The sequence below is a fragment of the Sinocyclocheilus rhinocerous genome, unplaced genomic scaffold, assembly GCF_001515625.1.
Source record: "Sinocyclocheilus rhinocerous isolate Xijiao unplaced genomic scaffold, SAMN03320098_v1.1 scaffold200, whole genome shotgun sequence".
NCBI lineage: Eukaryota > Metazoa > Chordata > Actinopteri > Cypriniformes > Cyprinidae > Sinocyclocheilus > Sinocyclocheilus rhinocerous.
Window position 1 is genome coordinate 204,786 of NW_015641014.1, and position 18,339 is coordinate 223,124.

The window sequence follows — 18,339 nt, forward strand, 5'->3', positions numbered from 1 at the left end:
TTTTTTGTTATCTGTTGCATGTAAAATGTGACAAGCAAAGCATTAGGCCTGGGGCATTTCTCGATTTTTTGCCAACACTTCAAGCCAACAAGACTTGAATCTATTATTTTCAGTTTAACCCTTCCCACAAGTCTTTTGGCAAGATCTTCACAGAGTGTATTTTAGACAAGAGTACTACAGAACCCCCATTTGACAGATTACATCACATATCTTCTCTGTAATCAGTGGTGACTAGTTTACAGACTATGGTGGAAACTTTGCAAATGCATCATATGTATATCAATGTTTAGCATAATATTGTTAACTGTTCCATATGTTTATTTCTATTGATGACTTAAACAAATCCATTTTAGCGATCCTGACAATTAGGTTTGACACCTCAGTCAAAATCACATTGGCACTTTGTTTTAAAATCCTATTTAATCCTGGAAATTAAGTTTTCAAAACATTTTAATCTATAAAAAGATAAAGAATAAAATGAATAAGATATTTTTGAGTAAGAAAGTTTCTGCACTATTTCTATGTCACTGATTTTACTGAAGGACTCAAAAACATGAGCCATGCAGTCACTAAAGTAAAATGAGGACATACCCAATATTAAGAAATGTACATTTTAATTTATTTTTTTTTCACTCAAATTGTTATGTTATTATATCACTTGTAATGACAATTTGAAAAGCAACACTGAACTCATTTTCTCTAGTGGTCTCAGACCTTTGGTTGCCACAGTAGATATACCTACGCAATTACATTATACAGACATAATTACAATATAATACAAATAAAATACACTTACAGAAAAGAGTTTGAAGAGAGGGTACTGGAAGACTTTCCACTTCTTGTCCTTATAAGCAATGAGAGGAAGGTTAACTTTGCTCAAATACTGTGAGAAGAGAAGGATCAGGCAAACAGTTCTGGAGAAAGAAGACATCATTATAGACTTAAATAAATTGTACTTAATTAACATTATCCTTCATGTTAATAAACTCACCAATATCAATCAATACCATAGGTGACAAAAAAAAACTAAATATCCCAGTATAAAATATACACACAACTTGATGACAAAAACTGTATGTGTGATATAAAAGTAATAATATATTTACGGTATATACAGTGCCTCGCGAAAGTATTCATACCCCTTAATTTTTTTCACATTTTGTTATGTTGCTGCCTTATGTTAAACTGCTTTAAATGACTTTTTTTCTCCACATCAATCTACACTCCATCCACCATAATGACAAAGCAAAAACTCAGTACTAAGTTGAAGCACCTTTACAGCCTCAAGTATTTTGGGGTATGATGCAACAAGCTTTGAACATCTGCATTTGGCAATTATCTGCCATTCTTCACCTCACCTCTTCACCTCTTAAGCTCTGTCAGGTTGGATGGGGGCAGATGCACATTTTCAGGTTTCTCCAGAAATATTTGATTGGGTTCAAGCCCAGACTCTGGCTGGGCCACTCAAGGACATTGACATAGTTCTCTATACTCTGCAGGTGATGAGCAGTGCCTGGTTTCAGTGCTTGGAATTGAGGTCCATCAGACTAGAGAATCTTGTTTCTAACTGCCTGAGGGTCCTTTATGTGCTTTTTTGCTTTTTGCTTTCATGTGTCTTCACTGAGGAGAGGACTGAGTCTTGCCACACCACCATAAAGCCCAGATCGGTGGAGTGTTGCAGTGATGTTTGTCCTTCTGTAAGTTTCTCCCATCTCCACATATGGTCATGGAGCTCAACTAGAGTGACCATCAGCTTCTTGGTCACCACTCTAACCAAAGCACTTCTCCATCAATTGCTCAGTTTGGCCAGGAGGCTAGCTCTATGAAGAATCCTGGTTGTTTCAAACTTCTTCCATTAAGGGTAATGGAGACTACATGCTTCTGTGAACCTTCAATTCAGCAGACTTTTTTCTGAACTCTGCAATCCTGTTTCTGAGCTCTAAAGGCAGTTTTTGACCTCAGGGCTTGGTTTTTGATCTGATATGTATTTTCAGCTGTTAAATCTTTTATTAAACCATGTGTGCCTTTTCAAATCTAACTCATTCAATTGAATTTGCCACAGGTTAACTTCACTCGAAGTGTAGTAACATCTACAAGCAATATGAATGCTCCTAAGCTAAATTTCAACTGTCCCAAATAAGGGCAGGTATACTTATGCAATGAAATCATTTAAGTTTTTTATTTTTAATAAATTTGCAAAGATGTTAAAAACCTGGTTTTGACACTGGCGTTTTATCACAGACCTGCTCTGAGTGAGCTGTCATCAGTCCGCCATTGTTTCACCTCTGGAGCAGATGTAGACAAGAATGTCTCCTAAGCGATTGAGGTGCTTTGTTGTTGGATGTAATAATGAACATAGCAGTTGTCATTTACTCCCGACATCTCAGCCGCTGAAGACACAGTGGATTACTTTTGTTTTGAAGGGAATGCGCCCCCGATCTACCTAAATGCGTTTGTTTGTGCAAATCATTTTACTCCAGACTGCTTTCTGAACGAGGGACAATTCAAGGCAGGTTTTGCTAAAAAGTTGTTCCTGAAAGATGGATCAGTAACAACCGTTCGTGATCCAGCTTCACCTGCAGAAGAAGTGAGTGTCATACAATTTATTTTATGATTTCTGAGCAAATCGCCATTTCACTCCAGACTGCTTTGTGAATATCATGTCGTTATAGTGCTTGACTAACTTTTTAACCTTGTTTGTCTGCGTACGTTATCGAAGTATTTTAATTGATCAGCGCTGTGCTAGTGAGATTAGCTCGCACCGCGCTGTCGAGTCGGTCACGCGGCTGCCAATGGCAGGTCAGCGCGACGCGAGCTCTGTAACATTGCGCTGTTTCGTACAACTTTCGGTTTGTTTGGCTTCCCATATGTGTGGCTGAACACCGGTTCTCTCGCTCTCAGACATCTTACTTCTAGCTGTTTATTGATGTAGGTATGCAAGGCAGAGATGTAAATGCTACGCCCTCTTCTGAAGATGGGGTGGGAATATTCCGCTCATTTGCATTTAAAGTGACACACCCCAAAACAGCTCTTTTTTTAGACAGGCCCCAAAAATGACATTTTATACATGTTATAATAAATGATCTGTAGGGTATTTTGAGCTGAAACTTCACAGACACATTTTGGGGACACCCAAGACCAATATTTCTTCTTGTAAAAAGGGGCATAATAGGTGCCCTTTAAAGCAGTTTAACATAAGGCAGCAACATAACAAAACGTGAAAAAAAATGAAGGGGTATGAATACTTTCGCAAAGCATATATACTATATATATATATATATACAGGTGCATCTCAATAAATTAGAATGTCGTATTTCCTTTTAAAATTAATTCTGATCATAGTTATTTTAATCTATTATTTTATCTGTTTTGTAGATTTAGCAAAGAAAAATCTAATTCTTTCCCAGTATCTGCCTCGTTGAACCGTCTTAAATGTAATCTTACCATAAAGAACAAAATGTAAATAACTTACAAACTGATTGTAACCAAGGCATATTTTAAAAACGCATATAATTTGATTGAATTTTTCTGATTAATTTCAGCAACAAAGGGTTCCACTCTGTATATGATGTAGTAGAGGTTTAAGATTAGTGAGGATCAGATTAAGGACTGGACTAGAATGAGGAATAGGATTATGACTAAGGATTGGTTTTAAAGTGATATTCCATTTAAAATCCTCATAAATAGCATCTGCTTTTATAATTAAATAACTTTAACTTTAAAATAAAAAAAATCACTTTTTTCCCTCCTTTTTTTTTAGCATCTCTTCTCTCGTACATTAGTTAATTCTGCTAGGAGCCACAACCTGAATCTAATTTACACGGCTTAGAATGAGACGTTTACTATGAGTCCTAATGAGTCTCTGACACACATATGTGCCTTAAACCTTTGTTTACTCAGAGGCACGTGGACAGGGAGGGTCTGAGGGGCGAGACACTTAAAGCTTATCAACATTAATGTATTCTCTTAGGAATGCTTGAGGATGAGTAATGAACAACATTTTTCAGCAAAGGATCTGAGCGATGTATTATCATGTAAATGAAAACAGTAAAGAGGATTCATCTCTACAGATAAACACTCAACCCTGAGGGACGTTTTGTTTTTAAAGGGTCCTTGCATTGCATAGTCTGCAGAAGACCTACACAACCAGAAATACAAATTATTGTATGGACTCGTAACAGTAACTCACAAAGCTGCAATTCCCCAGTGGGCTCCTGACTTCTGCCCCGCCTGGATGAAGAGCGACAGTCCGATGAGGTTGATGGTGGGAGCAATAGCCACCGGCCCGATGAACCTCAGCACTAGTCCCACAAGACCCGACAGGCCCAGAACAAGCTGAAGCATTGAGGCCACTAGAATGGCCCCCTGGATCTACGAAATTCTAAAACAAACTGTTCTACATATAAACATCTTTAGAGACGTGGAAACATTTATGAATCCTTTTTATGAATTTGATTGTATTTACTGTAAATTAAATCAATATGTTTAATGACGTCACAATTTTTTCACTCTACTGTGTACATAAATCAACAGCGTATGCCCAGAACAAGCTGAAGCATTGAGGCCACTAGAATGGCCCCCTGGATCTACGAAAAGACAAGAAGAGGTCAGAATGTTCTGAGAAAATGCATGAAAATGTTTCAGTTTTATTCATTAAACAAGGTAAATAAAAAATTTTTTTTTTTAACAGTAACATATTTTCTGTTCTAAAATCAACAGCGTATGCCTAAATTGATGACAAAAGCATCCACCAATGCATAAATGTAGAAGTTCAATGAGAGTATCGTTGAGGATTAAACTTGCTCATAAAGATTCCAGCAATTTCATTTCGGACCAGGCTTCGTGAAGATATGCAAGTCTCTAAAACTCACAAAAATGTACGTTTGCACTTTCCATATGCATACGAATGAGATCACCCTGTATAATTTGAGCACAAAGTGGATCATTATCGTCTGTCGGTCGCTGGTGACTCACAGTTCCTTCTGACACATGACTCACAGTTCAGAACAGCCACACTTGTTTCAAACTCCAGCACGAAGTGAACGCTGCAATTATTTTGATCAGCTTTGAAATTACATTTCCTACATTACCTCACGGATGCGGACTTTCCACACCGCATCGCCATCAACGAGGAGCGCTGCAGAATCTGTGGCATTGAGGTGAGGAGTGGCACTGGTGCCTGGGCATCTCCACTTGGGAAGGGCGAGGATAGCCAAGGTCGGGGTAATGAAGGTGAACGTCCCCCCTTGGAGGATCGGCAACCTGAGGAGTTAAGGATGTTTATTTTGTGTCAAGCCTATTTTATGTTTTATCATAAAAGCATTGGCAGTAGTCATAGAAAACTATGTAATATTCCTTCCATTGACTTATAGAGCTTATAAAAATCATTAAAAGCAAATGTTCTGGCTGAAAAACACCAGAGCCAGAATGATTTTAAGGTACTTGTGTTAATATTCCTATCATTATTTACTCACTCTCATGTCGTTTCAAACCTGTATGACCTGTCTTCTTTAGAGCTGCTTTACAGCTAGATAACATTTGTTTCGTAACATTGACACTGCAATTGAACTGACTTGACCTGAATAATGACAAATGTCTTCTCTAGAGCAGAAATTTTACATTTATGCATTTGGCAGACACTTAAATCTCATTTACTTTACACACTGCTTTTCCTGGGAATCAAACCCATGAGCTTGGCATTGCTAGTGCCATGCTGGACTGTTTGAGTTAAAGACGTACTAGAATTGAAGCTGAAATGTTACACCACTGCTGTTTTCCTGTTTATTTCTGTGAAGTTGCTATGAAACAATCTGTATTGTATAATGCAGTATCTCCATAAAATAAATGTGACTTGATGTGACCAAAGACCTTTTTTGTCCATACAATGAAAGTCAGTGGGGCTCAATGTTCGTGAAACCAGTTGAAACATTCCTCAAAATGTCTTTTTTTTTAGGTTGTGTATTAATCAAACCAGGTCAAGTCACCTTTATTTAACTTTATAGAATTAGACTGTGTCAAAGCAGCTTCATACAGAAAAACAGGAAAACTGCAGAATAATTATCAACTAACTGTAAAATTCTGCACTTTTTCTTCTGGCAATGTATGTAATTCACACTCTGAGGAACGTTTATCCCAGTACCTGGTCCCGAGGGTGGTCTGTAGCAAAGTGCTCATGCCCGAGACGAAGAAGATGGTGGAGATGAGCTGACTTTTGGCAGCGTGGTTCTCTTTGATGCACAGCGGCTCGGCTAAGATGAGAGGAATTGCCAGGATGCCACCGAACGCCAGTATGTAATGCTGTGTGACACAAGAAACAGGAATGAATAGCTAACGTGATGACACCGGGCTAAGGTTAATCACAAACAACCCGTTAAGAGGGGCGAGACATGAGGGAAGACAGATGATCACAAAAAATTTAGCAAATCTTAAATGTGGCCTGACTGAGCCAGGGAGACGTGCGAAAAATGGAAGACAGATGTTGGCCTATCTGTTGTGAATTGATAGCCCCTTTTTACTCTCAGCAGTAAGCTTCATACATTTGTCAGGCTCCAAAAAAGTCAAACTTGGCTGACCGCTCAGCATCTTTGACAGGAGATTACGGGGCGGACATGGAGACTATGCACAGGAGAGAATTTACACAGAAGGAGAAACAGGGAAATAAACTTCCAGAATTCCACACTTAAATTCCTGTTGTTTTATTGTTCTGGTTTATGCCTTCACAGCTGCTTTTTCCCAGAAGGCAAGTAGAGCCAGCAAAACAGTTTTGAATTGAATGTAATTTCATAAGCCTAGAGGGATTGTATTAGTGTATTAGGCTCTTGGGGAGTCTGCGCTGACATGAAATACTAGGTCTCTCCCTGCTTTTTCCTCCCCTCTGTGACGCCGGAGAGATGAAAGCGAGTGTGCTGGAGGAATGAGGCTTCTTCTTTGTACTCTTTGCGCTCTGCACATCATCTTACCTCACATGTCGATGCGAGTCCCTTGTGTACCTTCCTGCCCTTTCTCTCCTCCCACCCAGTTGCCTTTGATCTCCATGTGTCATCCGGACGAATAAGTGGAACACTCATGTTCCCCTCATCTTAAACATCAGATGCATATAATAAGGAATAACACTGTCTAGAGAGGCAGCAAAGTCTTGAGGCGATCACAGTGATCATGATGATTTTCAAAGCAACCAGAAGTCATTCATTTTAATGAGAATTGGTGATTTTGAGTGAAAGAGACCATTGGCGATGCAACAAAGTTGCAAAACGGAAACTGTAAAAGCCAAGAATGACTACTATAAACAAAAAGTTTTCAAAATCGCTCCAACTCTAAAGGGACAGACATCAACGACATTTGCTGTTGTTCGGCAAAATTTTGTGGGTGAAATCCGGTCATTTCAATAAGAATCTACACAACTGGGAGTTTCTGGAAAAGTTCCTCATGCAAAGTTCACTAGTTTATACGTTGGTCATATGAATTTGCTATGTTGACCAAGAGAAAACTGCTTGGTTTGAAAGTGACTTCTGTGTGAGCTGTACTTCATATATCACTACACTATTGACAACAGACAATGGATCATTTTTGGCTGCAAAATTTATCTGATATTTCACCAATATGAACGCACCTTAAAGGGATAGATAAAAATGAAAATTACCCCATGATTTACTCACCCTCAGGCCATCCTAGGTGTATATGACTTTATTGTTTCAGATAAATACAATCTGAGTTATATTTAAAAAATGTCCTGGCTTTTCCAAGCTTTAAAATGGCAGTAAATTGTGGTTGAGATTTTGAAGCCCAAAAAAGTGCGTCCATCCATCATAGAAAGTGCTCCACACGGCTCCGGAGGGGGAGGTCAATAAAGGCCTTCTGAAGCAAATCGATGCGTTTTTTTAAGAAAAATATCCATCTTTAAAACTTTATAAACTGCAATCTCTAGCTTCCGCTAACTGTCGTACGTGCGTTCTAGAGAAAGTGGCATCCAGCGGTTGACAGGACATAGGCGTAGCATAAGCTCTGGTGAGAAGTGACGAACGCAGAAGTGCAGAGGAGAGAGCAAAACAAAACATTGTTCACGAATTAGAAGTGCAAAACAAGGATTTGTGAAGGAAAATGTCGGAGGATTTCGATATAGGCCAAAATGAGACTGGTTTTCCTTTGCTGTAAACAAAAAATAGTTCTCGCAAGACTAGCATATTCTCACTGGCGCATACGCTACGCCTATGTCCTACGTAATCTGTTGGAACGCCACTCTCGTAAACACGCGTCCGATAGTTAGGGGAAGCTAGCGATTACGGTTTCTAAAGTTTTAAATATGGATATTTTTCTTACACAAACGCATCGCTTTGTTTCAAAAGGCCTTTATTAACCCCCCGGAGCTACGTGGAGCGCTTTTTATGATGGATGGATGCACTTTTTTGGGCTTCAAAATCTCGACCACCATTCACTGCCATTTTACTTTTTTAATAACTTAAATTGTATTAATCTGAAAGAATAAAGTTATATACATCTAGGATGGCTTGAGAGTGAGTAAATCGTGGGGTAATTTTAATTTTTGGGTGAACTATCCCTTTAATAGAATCGTGGAGACAATGGCACAACTATAACAGCACAGAGGAAAGATAACGTTGGAATCACTTTCAGAGCTATATTTTTTCAGTTGATAAAGCTGCAGTGTGCTCTTAGAATAATCGTTGGTGCGAACGAACATTAATGTATTTACAGTTATCGTTATAGTTTTTGTTCTTGGTGTAAATGGACCTTAAAGGCATAGTTCACCTAAAAATTTAAACTCTACCATCATTTACTCACGCTTATGCTGTACCAAACCTGTATGATTTTCTCTCTTCTGCAGAACACAAAAGATATTTTGAAGAATGTTGGTAACCAAACAGTTTTGGTGTCCATTGACATCTGGAAAATTATCCCTTTAAGCAATGTAAGCAAAATGTGGAACATAATGTGTTTTTTGGAAAACGATCAGATCTGTGAGATATCAGGTGTGTCCAAGCATCAGGGCAGCATTCCTGGGTATTAAGGAGTTAAACTTTATCTTTAGTGACCCTGATCGTGCCCTTCAAGGCAACTCTAAAATCAAAATATAAAAAAGTTGCGCACATCCCACAAACCCACACAGGGCTCAGGTGCAGGACAAAAAAGTCAAACTATAACAAAAAAACAAACGTATTGTCCGCACACAGTGTGTGGACAATACATTAGTTTTTTTGCTTCAAGGCAACTCTCCCACCCGGATGATTACGCACCCACTTTTTGTTGGCATGCACCGAGTAGAACTCTAGCCCTGTGTCAGTAGTTCAAATCAGGAGAGACCTGTCCGCTTAGGAGATGTGTGCTTTAAGACTCTTCACGTGTTGCACGGGTTAAGCCGCATTTGTGGCATGTCGTCTCTCACCTGGAAACCCAGAAGAATGCAGAGGTACCAGGGTGGGTGATCGTTGATGGAGTAAATAAGGTTGCCTTCAGGCCTCGAGTCCAGACCCTCTTCCAGGCTGTCGGCATGGGGGTCAGCAATGACGATCTTCTCAGGATCATGGCTGCAATCTGAAATCTGAGGGAAGTGGAGATTATTCCAACATATTCTAAGAGACTCAGAGTTTAGGTTAATTGAGAGAGCAAAGGACAGTGACCACTAAATCCTTCCAAGAAACAAGATATGGAGACCTGCAATGTCTAAAGCTCTGTTCCAAAACCTAGGAGGCTGCTTTGTTCCCTACATAGGCAGCTGCCTTCTAAGGAACTATCTGAACCATTATGGAAACTCATAAGTGGGCATTTTGGAACACTTTATTGGCAGCAGTTTTGTTACAGTATTTTATTTTTTTTCAGTGTGTTATTCCTCGTCCTCATTTGTATTGAAATCACTTGTGAACATCTAAATTAACTGGTTTTATTTCACTCAAAAATATTACTTAATATGGACAAATGACCCTAAAATAAATTTATTTATACAAACAGAACACATTTTTATGGGTTAAATCCATAGACTGTATAAAAACATGGACGTAGTGTCCGTGATGTCACCCGTAGGGTTCCGAAGAGAGTTTTTGAAGCTCAAAAGTGGGCAGAGCCGGCCGTCGCCATCTTGGCAGTGCGTCACCGCGCGTCACTCCAGGATAATCGAAGATGGGCAAAGAGACGGAAGCTGGTTGTTGAAACCACGCCCACCTAGCTCGATGGTGGTGACAGCAGCGGCAATCCACCTGTCACTCAAGTGGCCACGCCCTTAATTATGCAGAACTTTAAGGCTTAATATAATTTAAATGGATGAGTTATAAAAAAATTCACCCCCCTCACAGTTGTCATGAAGGGCAAAATTAGCTATATAGACCAAAATCATTTTTTGAACCAGGCTGTAAACATGTTTTTTTCTGCTGTAAAGTTGGGCATTTTAACATGGGGAGTCTATGGGATTGACTCCCTTTTGCAGCCAGCCTCTAGCGGCCAGTTGACGAATTACAGTTGAAGTCACTTCCTTGTTGGCTTCATGAGAGAGCGGGAGGTTGCCGCTTGGTTAAATCAAGTAGAAATAACTCTTTAAGGTAACAATTGCAAGTTGCCACTTTTTACAGTACACAATACTCTAATACGCATAAATATACTTCGATAAATTTTGGATAAAACTGTCCATTTTTTTATTTACTTGAATTAATTTTTTTAATTAAAAATTACATATTTTCAGCATTGAAAGAAATAAATATACTTCTAATTAACATTTCTCATAATCTTCTCAGGATTATGTTTTATTTGATGTTTCAACAAGCAACCATTCACTACCAATAAAACATTTTTTTAATTAAAATATTAATTAAAATCAAGTCACAGTGAACACTGAACACTGGCTATACTGGATTAAATGGCTACAAAAATACAGAAAATCATATTTTATCTGTTACTTCAAACTGTTGTGACAGGAATATTACAGGAAACATTTAATTAAGCAATTTGAGGGCTCGCTTACAGTAATTTCAAGATAACTGCAATTCAGACATGACAGTTCGGTCTGTAATTAGATCTGTCCAGTTCCAAAAGTTCGGCCCATTAAGGCTGATTTGCGGTGGATGTTAACATGTTAAGCCAACGTTATCCTGCTGAAACTGTAATCAGCCAAAAAAAGTGAAATGGCAGCAACTTTCACCAGTTTTTTTGCGGTTTCCCCCTCAACAGAGGCAAAAGAGACACAACCTCCCTTTGAAAATGTATTCACTTGTAATATTTCAGAGAATTAACCTTTTTTTTTTTTTTTTTAGGTGGCACGTGTTTCTTTCTATCTTTATTTCTCTTATATCTTTATATCTCTTTCCAAATACTTACTTTCTTACATGACTCAACCAAGTCAATGAGTTTCTCAATCACCCTTTTTTTTCTTGTGCTTCATTCTCATTGTGAAGTTCATTCAAGTTAGCACTTATCAGCCAATAATGGGCCTTTTAAAAAGTGTTTGGTGTGTGGTTGATCTGCTGTTAAGAAAAACCAGGACAGAGCACCTCACGGGGGATATACGATACAACAAACAAGTGATTCATTTTAACACGTTGTGTGTCAGTCACTGTTTCTGTTATTGAATGGAGAAAAAAAATGCAACGACGGTAAATGGTGACTAAGGCTGTTTGAATAACAACATCTTTTTGTGTTTTCCACGGAAGACATGGATTTAAAACAACATCAGTGTGAGTAAATGATGACAGATGAATTTCCAGCTTTTACAGAATTGACAGACAGACAGACAGACAGACAGATAGATAGACAGAAAACTAGATAGCTGAATATATACAGACAGCTAACTTAGCTAGCAACATACAGATGAACAGATTAGATAGATAGATAGATAGATAGATAGGAGTTAGCTTGCCAGATACACAGACAGACTGATCAGTAAATAAATAGCCTACCTCAGCTACTCCAGTCCGACAAAGACATTCTGATTTAAGGTTACTTTTTTATTTGATTTTTAAAGACCTAATTAATGTCATACAGTGGGGAAAATATTTATTTGATCCCCTGCTGATTTTGTAAGTTTGCCCACTTACAAGGAAATGAAGGGTCTGTCATTTTTATGGTAGGTTTATTTTAACTGATAGAGACAGAATATCGACCAAAAAATCCAGAAAAAACACATTATCCAACTGTTGGTGCGATTATTTGGAAATGGAAGAAAAACAAAACAACCATCAATCGGCCTTGGTCTGGAGCTCAGTACAAGATCTTGCCTCATGGGGTAAGGATGATCATGAGAAAGGTGAGGGATCAGCCCTGAGCCAGTCTCCAGACCTCAATCCTATAGAAAATCTGTGGAGGGAGCTGAAACTTTGAGTTGCCAAACTACAGCCAAGAAACTCCTTAAGGATTTAGAGGATCTGTAAAGAGGAGTGGATCAAAATCCCTCCTGAGATGTGTGCAAACCTGGTGACCAACTACAAAACAAAGGTCTTACCTCTGTGCTTGCCAACAAGGGTTTCTGCACCAAGTACTAAGTCATGTTTTGCTTTGGGATCAAATACTTATTTCACTCACTGAAATGCAAATAAATTTCTAACGTTTATATAATGTGTTTTTTTCTGGTTGGCATTCTGTCTCTATACGTTAAAATAAACCTACCATAAAAATTACAGACCCTTCATTTCTTTGTAAGTGGGCTACAAAATCAGGAGGGGATCAAATAAATATTTTCCCCACTGTACACGTGCCCAAATGAATTTACAGGAATGTATCAGCATGTATTTTGGCAAACATAGGCCTATTTTACATCTAGTCACTGTAGTTCCTGACAAGCGAATAACTTTGATAAGGAACTGCAAATATGTATGCAAATGTTTTCAAAGTTGTTTCAATGAGAAGATATGTGCTTTAAGAATGTATATTCGAATTCACCTAGAAAACATACCAGTATCCTTCTGGTTGCGGTCCAGGGCTTGAATTTGGTGTGAACGCTGCTAAACTCATCAAATGAAATAAACCGTGTTTACCTGAGCGACGCCGCCTCAGGCTCTCTCGACAGACACGCGAGCCTTTTCTGAACGGTACAGACTGCCACCTACTGCTTCTTATCAACACAGTGGGTTTTGAAAGCATTTATAAACCCCCCAGTCTGTTTTCCAAAGAAAATAATCACCATCTTGGTGTACGCGTGGCATTTAAATCCATTCAGATATTGTTGTCTCTGCCATGCTCCAGGATCAAGCTTTGATGTTATGTGTGTGCCAGACAGTCACTTCAAAGACATCAAATCCGTCATTAAGGATATAAATATATATTTGTTGACGTTGTCGAAGGCTTTGCTTACAGTAAACAAATTCTGCAAACATCTGGGGTTTATTTAGCGTTTAAAGTCAGGACAAAAATAGCTTATACAACACATATTTTGCTACCGCCTCCTAGTGGTAGTTGTTGGGCATTTGCATTCACATTATTCGGAATCAGTTCTAGCTGACTCATGGATTGATCCGCCTTGGTGAACTTGACATGAATACCTTTTCTGGCTTAGTGTAGAAGAAATTTGCGTGATAGTTTTACTAAATGTAATACTAAATTAAGCCATTTGTGTTATTTTACAGCAGCCAGAGACTCGCAACTAGGCTACATGCTGTTATGCACTATTGTTTACTAATGCTGCATTTAGGTTTGCAGATTTTATGCAAATGTTAAATCAAGGGTTTAGTTACTTATGACATGAAATTCCACATGCTAGTGACTGATCTATCATAAAACTTAGTATATCAGCAAAATATTAAAAGCTGGTTGAGGGAGGAGGGTTGGTTGTTGCTGGACTAGCTATATGTTGGCTATTTTTGCACTTAAAGAAGTAAACAGAGAAAAGGATAAAGTGAGAAATGATGTGTTTATCTGAAACAACAAGAAGACGGTGTCCCACTGTTTCCCCCGAAGCCATTTGACCTTTATAAATCTGTTTTCAGTTCGTAATTAAATTACTCTGGTGGTCTTTATCAGCCTTTTCCTCCACAGCATGAAACAAAATGACAGACAGGAGCTTATTCATCTGTTATATATCTTAGATGTAATGTAATGTTCTATAAATGTATGTTAAATAAATAAACATATTTAAATTATTATATATTCTCAGAGAATGAATGACTAAATAAATAAATAGGCCATGTATGATTTTAATTTATTTATTGATTAATTCTCAGAAAATATATCCTTAATTTTTTTTTTCTCACCACAGTGGTGGATTTTATTTATAAAATGTATAATATATTTAGTTCAATAAATGTGTGATATTCAGTAATAAAAAAATAGTCTTATTTTAAGGATGTTTAGAAAACTCACTGTTTTCGAAAGTGATTTTTCTGGTTTGCAATCAGACTTTATTTTTTAACATTTTCTCACCCTATCGGCAAGTTTTATTCGTAAAATGTATAAATTATTGAGATTTATACTTAAAAATATTTCATATAAAAATATAGGATATTCAATAAGGGACAAAAAATGTAATGTTGTATCTTGTTTTAAGGATGTTTAGAAAAATACTTGCAAATGTTTCTCTTACATCATATTGAAATCAGACGGTATAACTTCTGATGCAGTTTCACTGCATTCAACATTCTTCTGATTTTGTGGTTATGTGTGTTTGGAAACTGGCACTATAAAGCATATTAATAATACATAATGTGGTGGCAACAAGAATTTCACAAAAACGTACCATATGGGGCCTCTCAAGACCACAAGTTATGTCTTATTAACTTCTCAGATTACTCGAACAGTGCTGCATAATTCCATAATGACAAGATGGTTATAAGTTTGGAATCCAGTTTGAACTACAACAGTTGCATTCAGTTATGTAAAATGTTGACCTTGTTGTTTAATAAGCACGACCACAGATGTATATTAACCTCTGTTAACCCATAATCCACCAGAAAACAATGCACACTAGTATTGTTTCCCATTCAGATAACTAACTAGTGACTATAACTGACAAAACAAGGCCCATGGAACAATTCCAGGGCTTTCCATTAAAACACATGCGATGAAGAGAAACAAACAGCAATTGATAAGACTGTTTTTGTTTTCCTCAGGATCAAGCTGTTTTTATTTAGAACAATTTTTGGCACTTACTTTGAGAGTTGAGTCTGTGGCGCCCTGGTTTCTCAACACTACATCAAGCTTTTGGTCCTGTTGAGTGAGATGCATAGCTGACCTGTAAGCAGCGGCCACACTTCTGACACTTCTCACACGCAGGAAACATGCCGACTAGAGCAGTGAAAATCATAAATCTATGCTCCAATTTGGGACATGTTTAACCAGAAACCATGAGAATTTACCCAGCGTTCATCAAGAACTGAACAGCAGCCTTTATTACCTACCTAAAGAAAACGTGTCTTTATAGTCAACAGCTCATTAACTGATATAATGTTAAAATATTAGTGTGAACTACTTTAGTCTGCTTTGTGGTAAAAATAGAACACAGGATGAATTAAAGTTCATCAGTTTTTAAAGAATTTTAAAGAGTCTTTAAATTATTATTATGATTTAAAACAGGCCTTTGAAGGAAAAATTGAAATATAATGTGATGTGCCATGCCAAGACTTCTGGGAACATCCTTTTTTTTTTTTTTTTTTTTGCAAAATTATTTTAAATAATAATACACTGTCATTATTATTATAATAATTATAAATTACGTCCATAAAACTTTCTTCAGTAAAAGTATATTAATGTGCAGTAATTATATTATACTATATTATACAATTAGAAGGTATATAATAATAGTTTTATTATTATTATTGTTATTATTATTATAAATTACTTCCATACAACTTAAGTAAAAGTATAATAATGTGCAGTAATTATTATATTATATTATAATAGTAATAACAATAATAATATTAATAACAATTATAATGTTAATAATAAACACCATTTTATCAGTAACACTCTAGTAAATTTGCAGCAATAATATAATATATTTATTATAATAGTTGTTACTTTTTAAAAACATAAATTGCACACTATAATTATTCAAATGATTTTAAAATATGTTTATAGTTTTTATGTTATTCATGTTATTAGTTTTCTTTTTATAATTCTTCAAAAATTTTACATTTTAATAAAAGATTAATCATTATTATAAAACAATAATATAATATAATATAATATAATATAATATAATAATATGAATTTGTTGCCCTGTTGAATTTCATTTGATGTTTGACCATACATGGTAAGGAAACCAAGTAACAGGTTTTTTTACTGAGGCTTTTAAAAAAAATTTCCCGTTAAATGATGATGATGATGACGATGATGATGATGGTGATGGTGATGATGATTATTTAGACCAGCACGTCTGGTCGCTAGTGTATGTGAAGCACGCAGTGCTGGTGTACGAGTGTAACCATCGTGTTTCTTGACTATAGCTTAACCAGCAAAATTTCACCAGAAAGACCATGCTATTGCAGTCTCGTCAAGTAGGCTATTGCTTGTGAGGAACATGTGCTGATCCACCGACTGGACCAGCACCAAACAAGCATGGAAATTGACGGCAGTCTTTTCAGCAGGGAATTCCGTTTCTCTTATTTAAAACTGTTCAGACCACCTTTGCTTTAAATGCCTTTTCACTGCCACAAATCTGACTGATTAACGGTGTGTCATCAGGATCCCTCACAGCTGCTCACTATAATGACCTTCTTGTCATTATGACTTCGTATTTGTCTGCTGGATTGATATGTGAAAGGATCAATCGATCTCTTTGACCGTTTTTTAGCAGACCTCATTCTGCCCCCTCATCAGCCATCAGCCAAATAAAATACTGCCAATCAATAGATTGCATTCAACAAATCTTTATAAACTCATCAGAAGAGGACAAATGACAGCCGCTCTGAGTTTGTCATCATAAACTGGGTGAAAGGTGACAGCAGCTCCGCTCACAGGGTCAGGGTGATACATTAAAGATTTCAGATGTGATTTGCGTAACTTTTCGCCTGGAATTTTACTGCTTGTGTCTTTTGCTTTTTCAAGCATGGTCACCAACCCCTATGCCGAACAGCAGGACAGATGTCTAAATATAAAGAACATTTTTTTTTTCCATGGTTAAAAACAAAAATTCTTCAAGGTTATGCTTTTTAAACCTTTGTTAATAATTGCAAATGCTTCCTTTTCCCTTTTTGTTCCTTTTTCCAGAATGAGCTTTTTTAATGATTGTAATATATGAAAATTCTCAATAAATTAATAATATAATATAATATAATATATGAGCAATATCACATGAGTAGCAGTGCGATATGGCTGTATATCGGCACGGCTGTTCAGTCATAGGCACGAGGCACTGTTCAGTGAGTTCGTTGGCTGCGTCTTACAAGGTGTTGTTAAAAGTAAAAATAACTTCCTTGTGTACAACCCCGATCCAATCTCTTTCAATATAAAAGTCTTTATTGCTGACTCACTTTCTTGTAACTAAACATCACCATGTACAATGTAACTAAAATCACCATCACGAACACACATACCATTTCTCAATACTAAATACTATTACAGTTTTTCTGAATTGCTAAAACACTAAACCCCAATCTCTGAACCAAATTCTCACTAGCTTAAACCAATTTGTGGAATAAAGCACTCTTTCTGCTAAACCTTAAACACGTTCAGGCAGTTAGGCTGTATTTGCAAATCTCATGCACTCTTTTTGCAAAACTCTAAACACATTCTCATTCACTTAAACACTTATCACACTGAATACAACTAAAGCACAGTTATCATCGTTTACACACAACGATTCAAAATTGTTCACACTTGTTTCTAATGATGTGATCAAACCAACTGTACAAAATATGAGCCAGTTCAGAGTGCACAAGTGGCACAGGCGACTGAATGATGATACGAACAATAGATGGAAACAATCTGAGAAGGAGAGGAGGAAGAGTGGAGGATGAGGAGAGAAAGAGTAAGGTTTAGAGAGTGTTATCAAGGCTGGATCTGTCAGACCAGAGGCTTTTTTCTCTTTGTCAAGCAAAAAAGACTACTTACTTGTGATGTGGACAATGTTCTCAGGCCAGACTCAAGCACAAAGACATGATGCTGAGACAGAATGAATCTCTCATTGACCCTGATTTTACAATTGCACAACTTACAGTATTTGAGTGTACTGTAACATGCTATTAAAAAATATAGTAATATGTGTATAGTATATAGATAACTGTTTTCTAATATGTTTAAAAATGTAATTTAAAATGGCTAGTAAAAAAAAAGGAGTCTAGCAATATGGTCTCGTGAGGGAATCATTTTACCATAACAGAGTGGGGTTATGAAACAATGAGTAGACCGCATCCACGAGTCCCGACCCTGAAAGAGAGAGTTCAATCAATTAAGACCCTGACGGGGCAGAAACAC

The 18,339-nt window shown here is 37.1% G+C and overlaps 1 pseudogene; it reads right to left on the bottom strand.

Moving 5' to 3' along the window:
- LOC107753636 (solute carrier family 23 member 1-like) overlaps positions 1-15,150 on the bottom strand; it is a 29,500-nt pseudogene extending 14,350 nt beyond the window's left edge.
- Positions 15,151-18,339: the final 3,189 nt, after the last annotated feature.